This window comes from Lepeophtheirus salmonis, chromosome 2, assembly GCF_016086655.4.
Source record: "Lepeophtheirus salmonis chromosome 2, UVic_Lsal_1.4, whole genome shotgun sequence".
Classification (NCBI taxonomy): Eukaryota; Metazoa; Arthropoda; class Copepoda; order Siphonostomatoida; family Caligidae; genus Lepeophtheirus; species Lepeophtheirus salmonis.
This window is the reverse complement of record NC_052132.2, coordinates 32,698,889-32,713,348: the sequence shown is the minus strand read 5'-3', so window position 1 is coordinate 32,713,348 and position 14,460 is coordinate 32,698,889. Positions and strand designations below refer to the sequence as shown.

The 14,460-nt window shown below is 31.3% G+C and overlaps 1 long non-coding RNA gene across 1 annotated transcript; it reads right to left on the bottom strand.

The window, feature by feature from the left end:
• Positions 1-10,704: 10,704 nt before the first annotated feature.
• Positions 10,705-13,762, bottom strand: LOC121113645 (uncharacterized). Its single transcript, XR_005863092.2, has 2 exons — positions 12,118-13,762; positions 10,705-11,407 (listed from the first exon to the last, which is right to left on the bottom strand). It is a non-coding gene; the product is annotated as an uncharacterized lncRNA (long non-coding RNA).
• Positions 13,763-14,460: the final 698 nt, after the last annotated feature.

The window sequence follows — 14,460 nt, the reverse complement described above, 5'->3', positions numbered from 1 at the left end:
TTTATGACATCTATTTCTTCAATTTCATCGTATGGGTAGATGAAAACCTGATTTTAATATTTAAATGAAGGACATTTCAATATTGGATATATACTAAAACATCATCATCTTCGACATTTTTCGATTTTAAAATGCAATTTATTTGTTGATGATGACATTACAAGCCAATCTCCAATTATTATTGCTCAATAGTCATGTGTACTAAGTGAACTACTTGTGGGAAATCCCAAAACAGATGTCCTGATGTCTTTAGATCTATTTAAAAAATTTACTTTTTTTGAATTTTGATATCTTTCTGCATTTTCCCCATGCTTTAAGATGTGAGGAGCTTGAAAATCCTTTTTTGGGGGATCTAAGTATGTCCAAGTCCCTGCCTCATCGCCCTTAAAGTTTTTTTCAAAATGCCTTTTTGATGATTTTGAGTAGTTTTTGGACAAAAAGTCTAGATAAAGCACACCATTGAATGCCAAAAAATACATTAAATTAAAATATAACCATTTTTAAATAATACTTTTTATATATTTTATTATCTAAGTATCAGAATTATCAAGTGAAATGAAGGTAAAGAGAAACCTAAAGGTGCGCGGACTGCGGTACTAAAATTGTATACAATGTCATTTTCTCATATATTTAGCCATTTTTTGAGAAAAAAGGATAAATATTTTCAAATGTTCTTATTTATGAACAATTTTTCTAATGCTATTTTGAAAATCAGAATGATATATATTCTATCTTAGTCTTCTATAAATAAAAACGTAAAAATTACAAAAAAATTGATTGTTTGTATTATCATTTATTTATAAAAGACATTATTTTTCAAACAATCAAAGCATTGCCTATTAAATTCTATAGCTTGAAGGAGATAACCTCTCGACTTGGGATTTTGAGTTATTATGTTCGCATAGTCAGTCATCATTTTTATTCCTCTCTATACACTACACGAATATTATGTATAACATTTTTTCCTTTCATGAAGTCTTCATTTCTAGACCATGATACAACAGACTCTTGAAGCCAATCTGGCCCTATATTCAGTATGGCTAAAAAAGATGCGATTCTTAACCAATAAGATTATCTAATTTAGTTTTTTTAGTTATTATCTAAAATGTAGGTTGGTCTGGCTTTTCTAAAGCTGTCAGGTTTTTTTAGTCGAATATAATTTCAGGGCTATATTCTTCTTTTGATGATTATCTAAAACATTGCTGAATAGAGCGAACGGAAAAAACTCCTGTGTCAAATACCACATGTGAGGTTGAAGCTTCTTCATGACAACCTCTGCTAAATCATTTTCAATTATTCGGATCAATAACATGTCTGTAAAAATTTTAAGTTATTTCCAGTAGCATCCCCTGCAAATGATGGAGTAATCCACATCGGCGTATAAAACAGCTGGAAAGCATTTTAGTAATCCTATCCAGCCTTTTCATTGTATCTTTATCATAGTTCCTTTCCTCCATCAATAAAAACATCTATGGGAGTCTATATTTATAGCTATCCATCGTGCTTGATGAATTGTGCCTGGTCTCTTCCAGTGAGTAGCTAGAGGAGAAGTGAATTTATAGTGAGTTCTGCCATTTTTTCATAATCAGCTCTTGGGGATGTGTCCATCTTTTTTTTTTTTTAAATTACCCTTTTTCCTTTCAGACATAATCTTTTAAATGTGAGGTTTCTTTATTCAAATTACCCCATTGGTCCTTGAAGTGTTTAAAACAGAGATTCATTAGAAACTGTTCTTTCCTAAACAACTTTTCCGAAACTAAGCCAACAACTAACTTAAGTACTTTGCTGTCTAGATGCTAGGTAAAATAACTTAATGCCTAATTGGTTTTATATAAGCTTAGAGACTCCCTTGTGAATTTCACTATTCCTGGAGGTGGTGTCAAAAACCAGGGCAGTACTCCTATACGTGAATTTTTATGCCTCTAATAGATCTATTGGTGCATTAGCTTGGTATTCTCCTGTTGAGCTGGAAATCACAAGCACTCCGAACAGTTTTCCTTAAGGATATCCGGGTTGGATCCATGAAAATCTCTCCTCACTTTAATATCCCTCTGTAGTGCAGCATATGAAGGAGAATCTCGAATGAATAATGCCATGTATGTTTAATTAATTTTATATCTTGAGATCATCCTGTTTCGATGAGTAGTTGACGCAGATACAATGAAAATATATGACTCATCCCTGCCAGATTTTGAACATGGCAAAAACAACGGCTGTAAATGTGTTGTTAGATAGTCTTAAATGATCAGCAGTATTGCATATTATTTCCATTTTCATAACTTTTTGGGGGTAAGTCATTGGCAGAGTAAATCATTTTTGCCAAGTCCATTCATTAATACAAACAGACAAGTTGCTAAACTAGTTTATTAATAACTTAATTCAATAACTTATAGTCGTATTTTTACGTTTTTATTTATAGAAGACTAAGAAAATATATAAAATAAAGTAGAATATATATCATTTTCATTTTCAAATTCGTATTAGAAATTTTTTTACAAGAATAATAAATTGAGGTAAGTGTATAATCTTTGGAAAACATTTATCCTTTTTTCGCAAAAAGGGGTAAATATATGAGAAAATGACATTGATAGGTGAGAGTATACAATTATTTTAGTATGAGGTATAAGACATAATTAGATCCCTAAAAATTATTTTTGCTCCGCGCACCTTTATGTTTCTCTTTACCTTCATTGTACTGGGCAATCTTGATACTTAGATAATACGATATATAAAAAGTATTATTTAAAAATGGTTATATTTTAATTTAATGTATTTTAACCATTATTATATTTTTTATTCGATCCTTGTATAACAAATGATTGTTCTTGTTATTATATTAATTAATTAATATTAATTTTTGGTGAAGTTGTGATGTGCTTGTTGGAATATAAAATTAATTACAGAGTATCAAGTAATGATGTTATTTAAAATAACAATGTAAATACATATTTAATTACTACAGGAACGGCAATAAAAAATTTATTCCACACTTCATGTAATTATCTAATTTGGTTAAGGACGGTAAGTATGATTGAGGGCAACTCTATGGCAAGGTTTTAAATCCTCAATGATTATATTTCTCTTAACGGTATTGTATTATCTTTTTCTGCAAATGTATGTTTAAAAAACGTGGGAAGTTACTTTTTAAATGCCAAATTACGAAATATTTCTCTGTATTTAATTAAACATACTATACACAATTGAAAGTAACACCATTTAAGATTTTGCTCATAAGTCATAAAACAATTAAAGTTACTTTGAAGCTTTCATTGGACACTAGATCGGTACAATTGTCACCCAGATCTGTCCCCCATAGTATTTTGCCAAAGATAAAGGCGCAACTAGACCAAATTGAGTAAGACGGCATAATTCGGGCTTGATAGAAACTACATCGTCACTGTGGCGAAGAAGAACAACTAGAACACTAGAAACCTTAGCAAGTATCTATACGTTGGTGCTAAGAGCCTTCTATTCCCTGACACTTTATCACGATTGATCCCACCAGGAAGAGATAGAAGATTCCATGGACTGGATGTTACGATAGCCTGGGTGCTGAAAATTGTAACAACTCAAACTCAGAAACAGAAACTCAAGCGGATCCCAATGAGTGATGTGAAGCCCCGTTGTCCTCCAGCATCGTCAAATCTGGAACATCAAGTGACTAGTGGTTCTCGAGATTATCAGTTTGTCATAGCTCCCTGGGTTTTTCCTACAAGGGACATAATTCAACATAAAGAAGGAAAACCAAGAAAAACACTTAATTCCATGAAGTCACATGATAAATCGCAGTTTAGCTCAGATAAAGAATCGGTATCCACCTACAGTTTTTCAAAAAAAGTTGGAGAGTCTTCATCTGAAAATGACAGAACCGAGACGTTCTATAATCCTTGAACACTCCTATGCCAATTCAACAGGTACTGTATTGACATAACATGATCTTATAAAATGTAAGAATTGTGGATAAAAATTTAATTTGTTGATATGTATTACTAACACTGAATTTTATTTTTAATAGTTGGACCAGTTTCCAAAATGACGGCTAATCAACAATTTAATTCAAGCCTGGTGTACGAGATTCAAGGGAGTATATCACATCAACTGTTCATTCTTTAGGTAGAATGGTCTCAATTTTTTTTTTTTTTTTTTGTCATTTGTGCAATAATACAAAAAATATCGCCGCCTGGTCTCCTTACACCATAAAAACCCATTGCATTTATCAAGTCATCATGTCTCCCATGCTTAAAGTATTATACTAAGAACCATAATGATTGGGCCAAGAGAACAAACAATAGCACCGTCAAATACGGAAAAAGTCAATCACGACCCAAAGAAGCCAACAACGGATGTTAAAAAACCCAAACGGGAAAAGTCCGAAAAAACAATCCAAAAAAGAAAAGTTATTTTGGGTGATATTATTATGTCTGTCGTTTGTAGTGATTTGATATTTATCTAAAAACAATCCAAAAAAGAAAAGTTCTTTGTGGTTATATAATTATGTCTGTCGTTTGAAGTGATTTGATATTTACCTGGTTGATATTGTGTGCGTGTGTATAAAAGTATTTATATATGTAACGTTTTGTTAGTTACATCTTACTTGTAATATAATTAAATCGAATAAACCCATATTCTAGGTTACAACATTCTTTGATAGTGCTGGGGAAAAATGGATCAAGCTACAAAAACCACCCAAAAAATAACGATGATTAGCTGATCGTATATTAACACTCAACACTCTAAAGTAGCAAACTCGGAACTCAAATTGAGAACATGACAAATATATCTAATAACTGAGCCATATCTCACTAATGGCAGAACGAAAAGTCTGGCTCTTAGAGGATTTACAATCTACGACACACTTGGGTCAAATCTAAGGGCCTGTATACGATCTGTCCACCATTGGCAACTATGTTCAGACTATGTTCACAATATGAAAAAATAGTTTCTTGCAATTTTGGTATGTGTCTTGAAGTTTATAAACTTTTTAAATTCATAATACTCTTCCGCGCCGATGAGGTCTAAACATTAAGAAGAAATAATATTGAACATTGTCAATGTGATTTCCCTCTCTCCCCCTGGACCAAGCAACGCTGGGTAATCCTTTGCTAGCAAATCATAATTTATTAATACAACACATTGAATATTGCATCTCAAAATGATTATCTCCCAATTCTATTGAAGCGTGACCGATAGGCAATATTACCCGGTCCTGGTTTCTATCTTGATTCGAATTTGTCAGTTCCAATTCTATTGGTTCAAGAACCGGAGCTGATAGAACCGATTCACCGATATTATTATAACCTTGCTAATGCTACACAACAAGAATTCAATATTCAAATATTTTTTAGCGCGTAAGTTTTATTGTTGTTGATATCAATCTGAGTAGTGTTTTAAATATTTCAAAGTTGTCGTAATTGTTATTTAACTTTTAAGAAGAGGACATCTAAGCATAAAGTAACTCCAAAAAGAAAAACTATCAGAGCAAAATCAATTCCCCTGGTGGACCAAACATCTTGCTAGCTTAAGGTATAAACTCATCAAACTCGAACCAAAGCGTCAGTGTAGTTCCCAAAGAGATGAATACCCTATTGCAATGATTGTTATGCACTTAGAAAAGAACAGAGAGAATTATGGAAGAGTTTCTACAGCAAAGTGGAAGGTACAAAAGATATGGCTCAACTTATAAGATTTCAAGAAATGACGTTCAACTCTATTAGTATTTTTCAGAGCTAAAAACTAAATCACTAAAAATACTCTTGAAAAATCATTTCCCACAATGTAGACTCAGTAAGTATTCTGGAACATTCATGCAAGTAAATTATTTTAACAAATTGTTGCATAACAACTGAAACCAGTTGTAATGCAACAATTTGGGGACATCATCGTCCCCTATATCTCAGAAATTTATAAAGGCATCCTCATCACTGGTTATGCACCAAGGTGCTGCAGAGAAATAAAAGTAAGTTTTCTGCCAACACAGGTTAAAAAAGATTTATAGCCTGACCAAATCCTTCTGACCGATTACTCTTCTCAACTTGAGCGGATTTTATACTGGGAAATTGAAAAAGTCATTCCAATACTCCACTCACAACAAGCCTATACAAGGAGTTTATCAACTGAGACGAGTTTTTCACAAGTGACCGATACCATAGAAAAATCAATCTATGAACAATAATCCACACTTGTTGTCAGTTTTGATTGCCCCGGTGCATTTGATTATATACAATTTCATTCAGCTGATACAGCAATAGAAAAACTCGGTATTCTAGAGTGTATTAGATCCTGGTACAAAAATCTACTCAGTACCCGTACGGTCACAGCCAAGTTTAAGGCGAAGAAGTTGGTGCCAATCCAACCCGTGGGAGCCCACAAGGAGACATTATATCACCGGACATTTGGAATATGATTATGGATAGCTTATGTACTTGATAAATTTAAAAAATGAGCACTCAATGTCGTTGGCTACACAGACGACATCCTCCTTTTAAGTACTGGATAACTTTCCCGCACCCTTATCAATGCAAGCAAAGGGTAATCAATACTGTTATTGAATGGGGAAAAGATAATGGTCTTACATTTAACCACTCAAAATCAAGCGCTATAGTCTGTTCGAAAGTCTATAAACTTAGATCAAAATACATCCACTATTAGAAATGGATGACATAGTGATGGAATATGCCGCACATATAGAGTACCTAGGTGTGACTTCTGATCAAGGACTCACCTAGACAGAGCACTTGAAAAAAAAATCCCACCAAGTGTTTTCGGATATGGATTATGGGCAAAGCAATCCACTTGAAAAACATTCGGACTTACCTCAGACAAGGTTCTCTGGTTGTATGAAGCTATGATCAGACCTATCATCTCCTATGGGTGTCTAGTATGGGGACATGTAATCACTATTCTAAGGCACTGATAGAAAGAACATAGGCAATAATTACTCCAATGTATATCCTTAATTCAAATCTGAGTCCAACTATGACTTACAAGTTTGAAGTTACAAATATAACTCCGCAAAAATTCATTAGTGTTACTCTGTTTCTTTCATAATCACAATCAAATGTTCAATCCGACTCCGTTTCTATCAATTGTGTATAGTTAGATATAGTTTCACTATGATATGAACTATTCAGTATTAACCCTTTGTCTGCATCAAGGATGAAAAGCTTGTCAAATGTTCAAATAAGATAAAAATGCCCCTGCGTGGATCTTTGGTGTTCTGTCCTATAATCGTAATGCTCTGAACAAAGGCACGGAGAGAGTTGATTCTATGGACTAACAATCTGCTGTTTATCTATCAAATCCCAAATCATCGACACGTTTTTATTAAATAATTTTGTTAATATCATTAAAAATGGAAGGGTTAATTGCTATATCGTAAAATTGTTAAATATTATAAATTACACTGGCCAGCACAATTTTTCTTGCATGGGGGTTTTAAAGTGAATTTAAATGCATTTTGGCATAATGATAATTTTTTGAATATTTAATAATCCCCAACTTTTAATAAATCCAAATGAGAGTAACAAAACATCCAATAAGAGTTTTACTGGTATTGATTGTATAAACTAAAAGCAATGGTTCTTAACGTGGGTTCGATCGAACCCCAGGGATTCGGTGATACACTTTCAGGTGTTTGGCAAGCCCTCTGCATCCACTGACGCGACTATCGACTGGAGGCGACCAATTTTCAGTGGAAGTGTGCTGGAACTACGTTGCATCACTCAGCGTGGGAGATACCAATAAGAAAAAACAACTGGGGTGCCCTGCTGTGAGATTCAAATAAATATCTTCTCCATGTTAAATTACAAATTGTTGCGTCTTGACGAAGGGGATGAGGTTCCAATTATTTATAAGGAGGAGAGATCCAGGACGACCGAGAGAAATGAGGAGAGGAAAGACGTGGAGGAATAAAATAATACTTATTTATAAGAACATCTGTATTCTTATAAATACAAAAATCTACTCTAATACATACATAAAATACACGACTATTTATACTTAAAACGATGTAAAAGACTGTACTTGACACATCAGTATATATACAAGAAAATAAGAGAAGAGAACAAGGGGGAAGGAATCACGAATACATTCCACAAATATTTAGTTGCTCAGTAAACATGTGTAACACAAAATTAATACAGCCCATTCGTGTTATTTTTGACGTTACGCTCCGCTTGTCGATCATTATCTTCAAGTGAGCAAGCCACATTGCAAAGCTTTGATATCTGTGCTGCAGGGAACTTGGTGAGTCAACTTGTGGCTGTAGTGATTGTACGTCATTTGTTATTTTCTTTTAATATTTGAATACATTCTTACTAACTATGTCGAGCAAAAAAAAAGAGTGGTCTAACGAATACGTTACATACAATATGGATTCACTTGTATAAAGTTGAGGATTGAATAGGATAAGGAGATCTTCACATTTTGAGGTTTAAGGCTGAAATATAATTTACTAATATAATAATAACTATAATTTTTATTTCACAGTCAAATTCAAACTCAGAAAGTCAATGCCTAGGATGGACATTGGACATCGTTAATTAAGAAATTATAATGAACTTCCTTCTGAAAGAGCGAATCGAAAAAGATTATATGAGTTCTTGTTTTTGTAAATATAAAAGATAAACAAATACTTAAAGTCAAGATTTTATATAAACTTTAATTATATTAACATGTGCACTAGGGAATCTTATAATTAATTGGATGATCTATTGTGTATGGATGAAAAAAGATGTTTGAAAAGTTTCAGTCTTGAAAACCGTTTCTGAGACCTACCTAGCAATTTGAAAATGAAATTTGTCAAATTGAATTTAATATTAGTTAAGTTGTACAAACGAATATAATCCTCAATTTCCATTTCGAGGAAAAACAAATTGTTGCACAGAGAACTATTTCGGAAACATAAACGATTACAAACCCTGTACTGACACTCCAAATCGAACCAAATAAGTATTTGTGAAGGTGCATTGCATAATATACCAGGATAGGCTGTCAGAAACATCTTTCTATTTTATAACACAGTAAATAGTGATATATTCAACCTTTACTTCTACATATTAAAAGAAGCTGTGTTAAATCTGTATAAGTAAATCGCTCAATATAAACAATTTTATAAAATATCAAACTTGGGGCATGATTCAGAATCATTTATTGATTCCACTTCATTTTTATTCAACTCCCAATATCCAGAAAAAAAAAATGATTCAAACTGATATTTAAAAAACTTATATTGAATCAATATAGCCAATTCTTAAAGATTAAATTGTAAAGTATTCGATATAAATTTATTTAATATAATTAAAATATACATTTAAAAATATGATGCATCATTGACTACAACACTACGGTATTCATTTGTATCAAACTGCATTTAATCCAAATTGGTATTAAAGAATACAAGCTGACTCAGTTTAATATTGTTTATATCCTAAAACTTCCATATTGGATAAATAATGATATAACATCTTTAAATTGTCCTCTAGTTAATCCAATTTTAATATAAGCGTTCATTTTAGTATCATATTATTAATGATTTTTAGTTAAGAAAACCTGCATGCCCGTATTTTTGGATATTATATGGGATTTATGATACTCAGGGAAGCGGATGTGGAAGATTTTTTTCATTCAATAGTTAAGAGTAGACTTAAGTGAACTACTACCTAAATGTACCAAATACGAATAATCTGTAAAAGATTAAGTTAATTTGATGAATTCAGTTATTTTAATGAATAAATTATTTTGTTAAAATAGTTCAGTTGATGGGTTGGCGCCTTTGCAATTGTTCGTGTGTGCAAATTAGAGTGTACTCAAAGTAGCAAACTAATGAACTCCCGAGCAATACACAAATATATTTTTCTTCACTTTAATATATTGGCAATAACTTAATAAAAATGTCAAAGTGGATTGATATATTTGATTGAGGTTAAGTGATATATTCTATATATGGAAAACTTGCGGTATAAACGAAGGAATCATTCATGCAAGCGGCAAATATGATGTAAATGATTCACTATTACTAGCAATAATACGCTATCTTAAACATGAAAAAGATTTTATTTATATTAAGCTTATTTATGTTAAAATTCTAAACCTAAACGATTTACTATTAACTATAATTATATAATAGGTAAATTAAAGGGTATGAATTTGCGTCATATTTTAGAAAACACACAACCTCTTCAAATATTCAATACTACTATCACCTTAGTAAAATTGTAATTTATCTTAGGAGAAAATAGGATCATGATCTCTACTAGGAAAATCAACGATTCTACTGGATTTCAATCTCTACTGTGACATAAACATCCAATAATATTAAATATCAGATTGAACAAAACTTGAGGATATAGGGCAAATCATATCATATATTCGGAATCAACAGCACAAATTCTATTATAATCCGTTATCAAAGTCTATGCAAGAAGAAAAAAATGTTTTGTTAACCATTGTTATTTCTTTTTAATTGCAATATTCTTATTGCCAAGAATCGGATTCAATATTATGAAGAACACCAAGAATCACTTCCATTGTCATCGCTGAGACCAACAAATCAAAGGTTTCTATATAATGTGCGTATTTTATATATTTCCAAAAGAAAATTTCAATTGTTTTCATTCAGAGAGACTTATCATTTTACCTACAAGTCCAATATTATTTTTTCCATTGAAGAAAATATAATTTGTTTAAAATAAAAATGCATGTAAAAAGAATTAATATTATTTTATTGCAAAATTCATTAATATTTTATTTTTATATAATATCTTTTAAAGGGTATTTAATTTCTATGTATTCTTTAATAGCTGATATTTTATATAAATATATATTGAGTTCAGAAGATTCTTCTAGGTTTTTGGCATGGCGTTTTTGTGATCAAAGTTTTGATTTAGTTTACAGTAGAAAAGCACATTAAAAACCGGATTCACTTGAGGAATTTGGAACTGTATACAAGTCACATAAATAATTCCAATTCTAAAAAATTTAATTTAATTAGTGATATAACCAAGATCCTTATCTTCTGCAATATTCCACTCCATTTCGAAAATTTCCCAAATTTTGTTGATTTCCTATAACTTTACAATGGAAAACAATGGAGTTACTCTCGCTTCTCCAATAATGAGTAATTGGAGTCTCGAAGTTAGGAAGTTTTATCGAAGATCCATTAAGAATTTGAGGATAACGATATATTTATTGAATTAGAAGAAACAACAGACTCGGCGGAGATCCATGACTGCAGTGGTGGTCATTCCTTAATATGTTCATTTTTTGTGTCGTCCTTATTTAATTAATTTGGAAGGTGTACAATGATTACGTATGTGGCTGCAACGTTTTTGCTTCCAATTTCACAGACAAAATAGTTATGGTTTTCATTACCAATGGAGCAGGGTATTGCATTAAACCAGCCGAACACCTTAAAAAAAATTCCAATCATATTGTTTATCAGCTGTTAGACTTTTAGTATTAACAGAATATATACATTCTAGCCTGATTACTTCTAAAATACAAACACCATCATCTTTTTAGTGAATTTTTTTTTTTAGAATTCAGGTGATATAAAACAATTCCCTATTACGCCAAAGACAACAATTCAGTCAAAGAATATATTAATATTATAGATGAAAACAAAGATGCAATCTAAAAAGAAAAATAAATATTGAAAAATGATCAACTCTTGTCAAAAATTATGTTTATTCAACAAAATTTGAATCCAATCCAGGTAACTCTTAAAGCATTGAAAGAGAGATTGCCGCTACTCTCAATTGTACTTATAGTTAAAAATATATGCCAAGATATTCATCTTGAAGATTTCAAAACTAAATGTCAGGAGGGAATAGAGAAAGACAAGTGAAACATTAAATAGAGAAAATGGCCACCTGAAATCATTAATAACGATAGCGAGTTTTTTAAATACAAAAACACACTTTGACTCCGAAAGGATTTTCAGTGGCATGTCGGACATAATATCTACAAAAAAAAAAGTTGCGTCTGACGGAAGTTTACGTCAAGAATATGATTATCAAATCAAACAAATATATTTTCTATGAAGTATCCATAAGTTCTAAATGTAGTAATATTAATATATAATTTAAGATTATTACTTTAATTTGAAATATTAAATACATATTACAGCTTTCAGCGTCTATAACGACCAAACTTTCATCCATCATCGTAGACAACGGTTCTAATACCCAAACATAAGTACCTACTAATGTAATAAATTAAATAAATAAAAATTAAGTACACATTAATATGACTTGTATGATTTATTAGATAATTTAACTATCTTCTTAGTAAATCTCCAATGTTTAATAATTCAATGTTCCATTTCATTATCATAATATCCTTGACGTGATTTTCCGTCAAACAGAACCTTTTCGCTTGTTTTATGTCCGACATAACACTGAAAACTATATTAAAATCACAGTTAAGGATAGGAGTGTTTTTGTATTTAAAAAATTCGCTATCGTGAATGACGTTTTCAGGAACCAATTTTCTCAATTTGATGTATTGATATTAATACTAAGAAATATTATTACTCCCACTATTCTGTTACGATCATAAACTAGACAAGTGACATTGGAAAATGTTGTTTAAGGTTTTTGGCTGCTTTAATTCAATATGATGCTTCATCGGTAATGAAAACCTCGAGTCTTTCGCCTCTGAAATCGGAACCAAGAACGTTGCTGATACTTTCTACAGGAATACTTTTAATCGTTTTAATGACGATTAATGAAATAAGAGCGGCCCAAAATTAACCATCTAAAGGACCAACCAACACTGCAGTCATGGATCGCTGTCAAGTCTCTGTAGTTTCGTCCAATGCAAGAAATATACTCTTCCCTTCAAGTTCTTTGGAGCTTTCTTTATCTTGGATAACACTTCTTTACTTTGAGACTCCAATGAGTTGGTGATGGAGAACCGAGAGGGAATTACTTTTCTAGAGTAAATTTCCATGAATTTAACAAAATTTGGATGATTCACGATATGGAGTTGAATATCGCAGAAGATAAGGATCTTGGTTATATCACTAATTAAATTAGAATGTTCAGAATTGGAATTAATTATGTGACTTGTATACAATACTAAATTCCTCTACTAAATTCAATTTTTAATGTGTTGCTCTAGTTTGAACGTATTCATGACTATAGTTCCATAATTACAAAGACGTCATTCTAAAAACATCAAATCCTCTTTGTAACTCCATACATTTTACCACTATTATCAGCAATCAAGGATTTAATATTAATAATTAATGTATCTAAAACTTCATCACGACACAGCCTTACACGTTTCTAAAACTTATTAAAATAATAAATACTTAGTTAGTAGTTACAGGTTCCTTATTTTTATATGACAATGAATTGTGATATGTTTCCTCCTCCAGAGCAAAATAATAATGATGACAGCTTCTATTACTAGTTTCTTGTAATAAGAGTTGCCAAATGCAAAAAGCTGCTTCCTTGGATTGTTCTTCATTAATTAAAGACGAAAATTTCTTAATGAATTTGGACAAAAGATACCTTATTCTCAACAAGAGATGATCGAATTCCAATATCTACAGGAGTTAACAGGATGAAAATAGCTGAAGAAGAAAACTATGCATCACAATACAGTAGAGTCGACTTTTTACTTTGGTGGGAATCTATTATCTATCCATTCATATAGTACAATGAATATATTCAACAGTTGAAACTATGACGGGTTCCACTTACTTACAGATTCAGATGAAATGCTCTAGATGTTATATATTTTTACTAATTTCTTAATTATTATATAGCCATAAACTAAACTATACAACAACTTGAAATTTAAATGTAATTATACTTTGACTATTTAGAAAGCCTAAGTTCATTCTTCATTCATGAATACCTAAAGAAGTGGACTTTTATATTCTCCGAGAATTAGGATCAAAGGAAAATACTTCTAACTTGATCATACATCTCAAAAGATGATCATAGTCTTATTTGGAACAACGCATTCTACGAGGGAAGACGGGATAAAAATTCATCCGAGAAAAACTACAAGACTTCATAAAAGAGTATAGTGGACTCCTTCATTAGGAAAGGAGATTCCAGGATAGAAATAATAAAGACTTTAAATAGGTTCCTGCGATGTATATAAATATTAAGTGTAGAATTTGGTTGACACATAAATGACTTATTTTTTAGGTCAGCACTAAGTTATTGCACTTTTTCTAAGCTAAAAATTGAATTTTCTTCTCATACCTCCTCAAAAAATGACGTCACTTCTTCTTTTGAATTTTATGTTTATATAGCTAGATGCCCCATCCTATAGCCAGCCCCATCTATTTGTATTTATTTTACTATTTATATTCAAACACAACAATTCATTAAATGAAAGAGGTTATAATTTATAAATTAATAAATATATTATTTTATTCAACATAAATATATAAAATACAGTGGGGAATAACAATTTTAAATTACAATTAAAAAAATATAA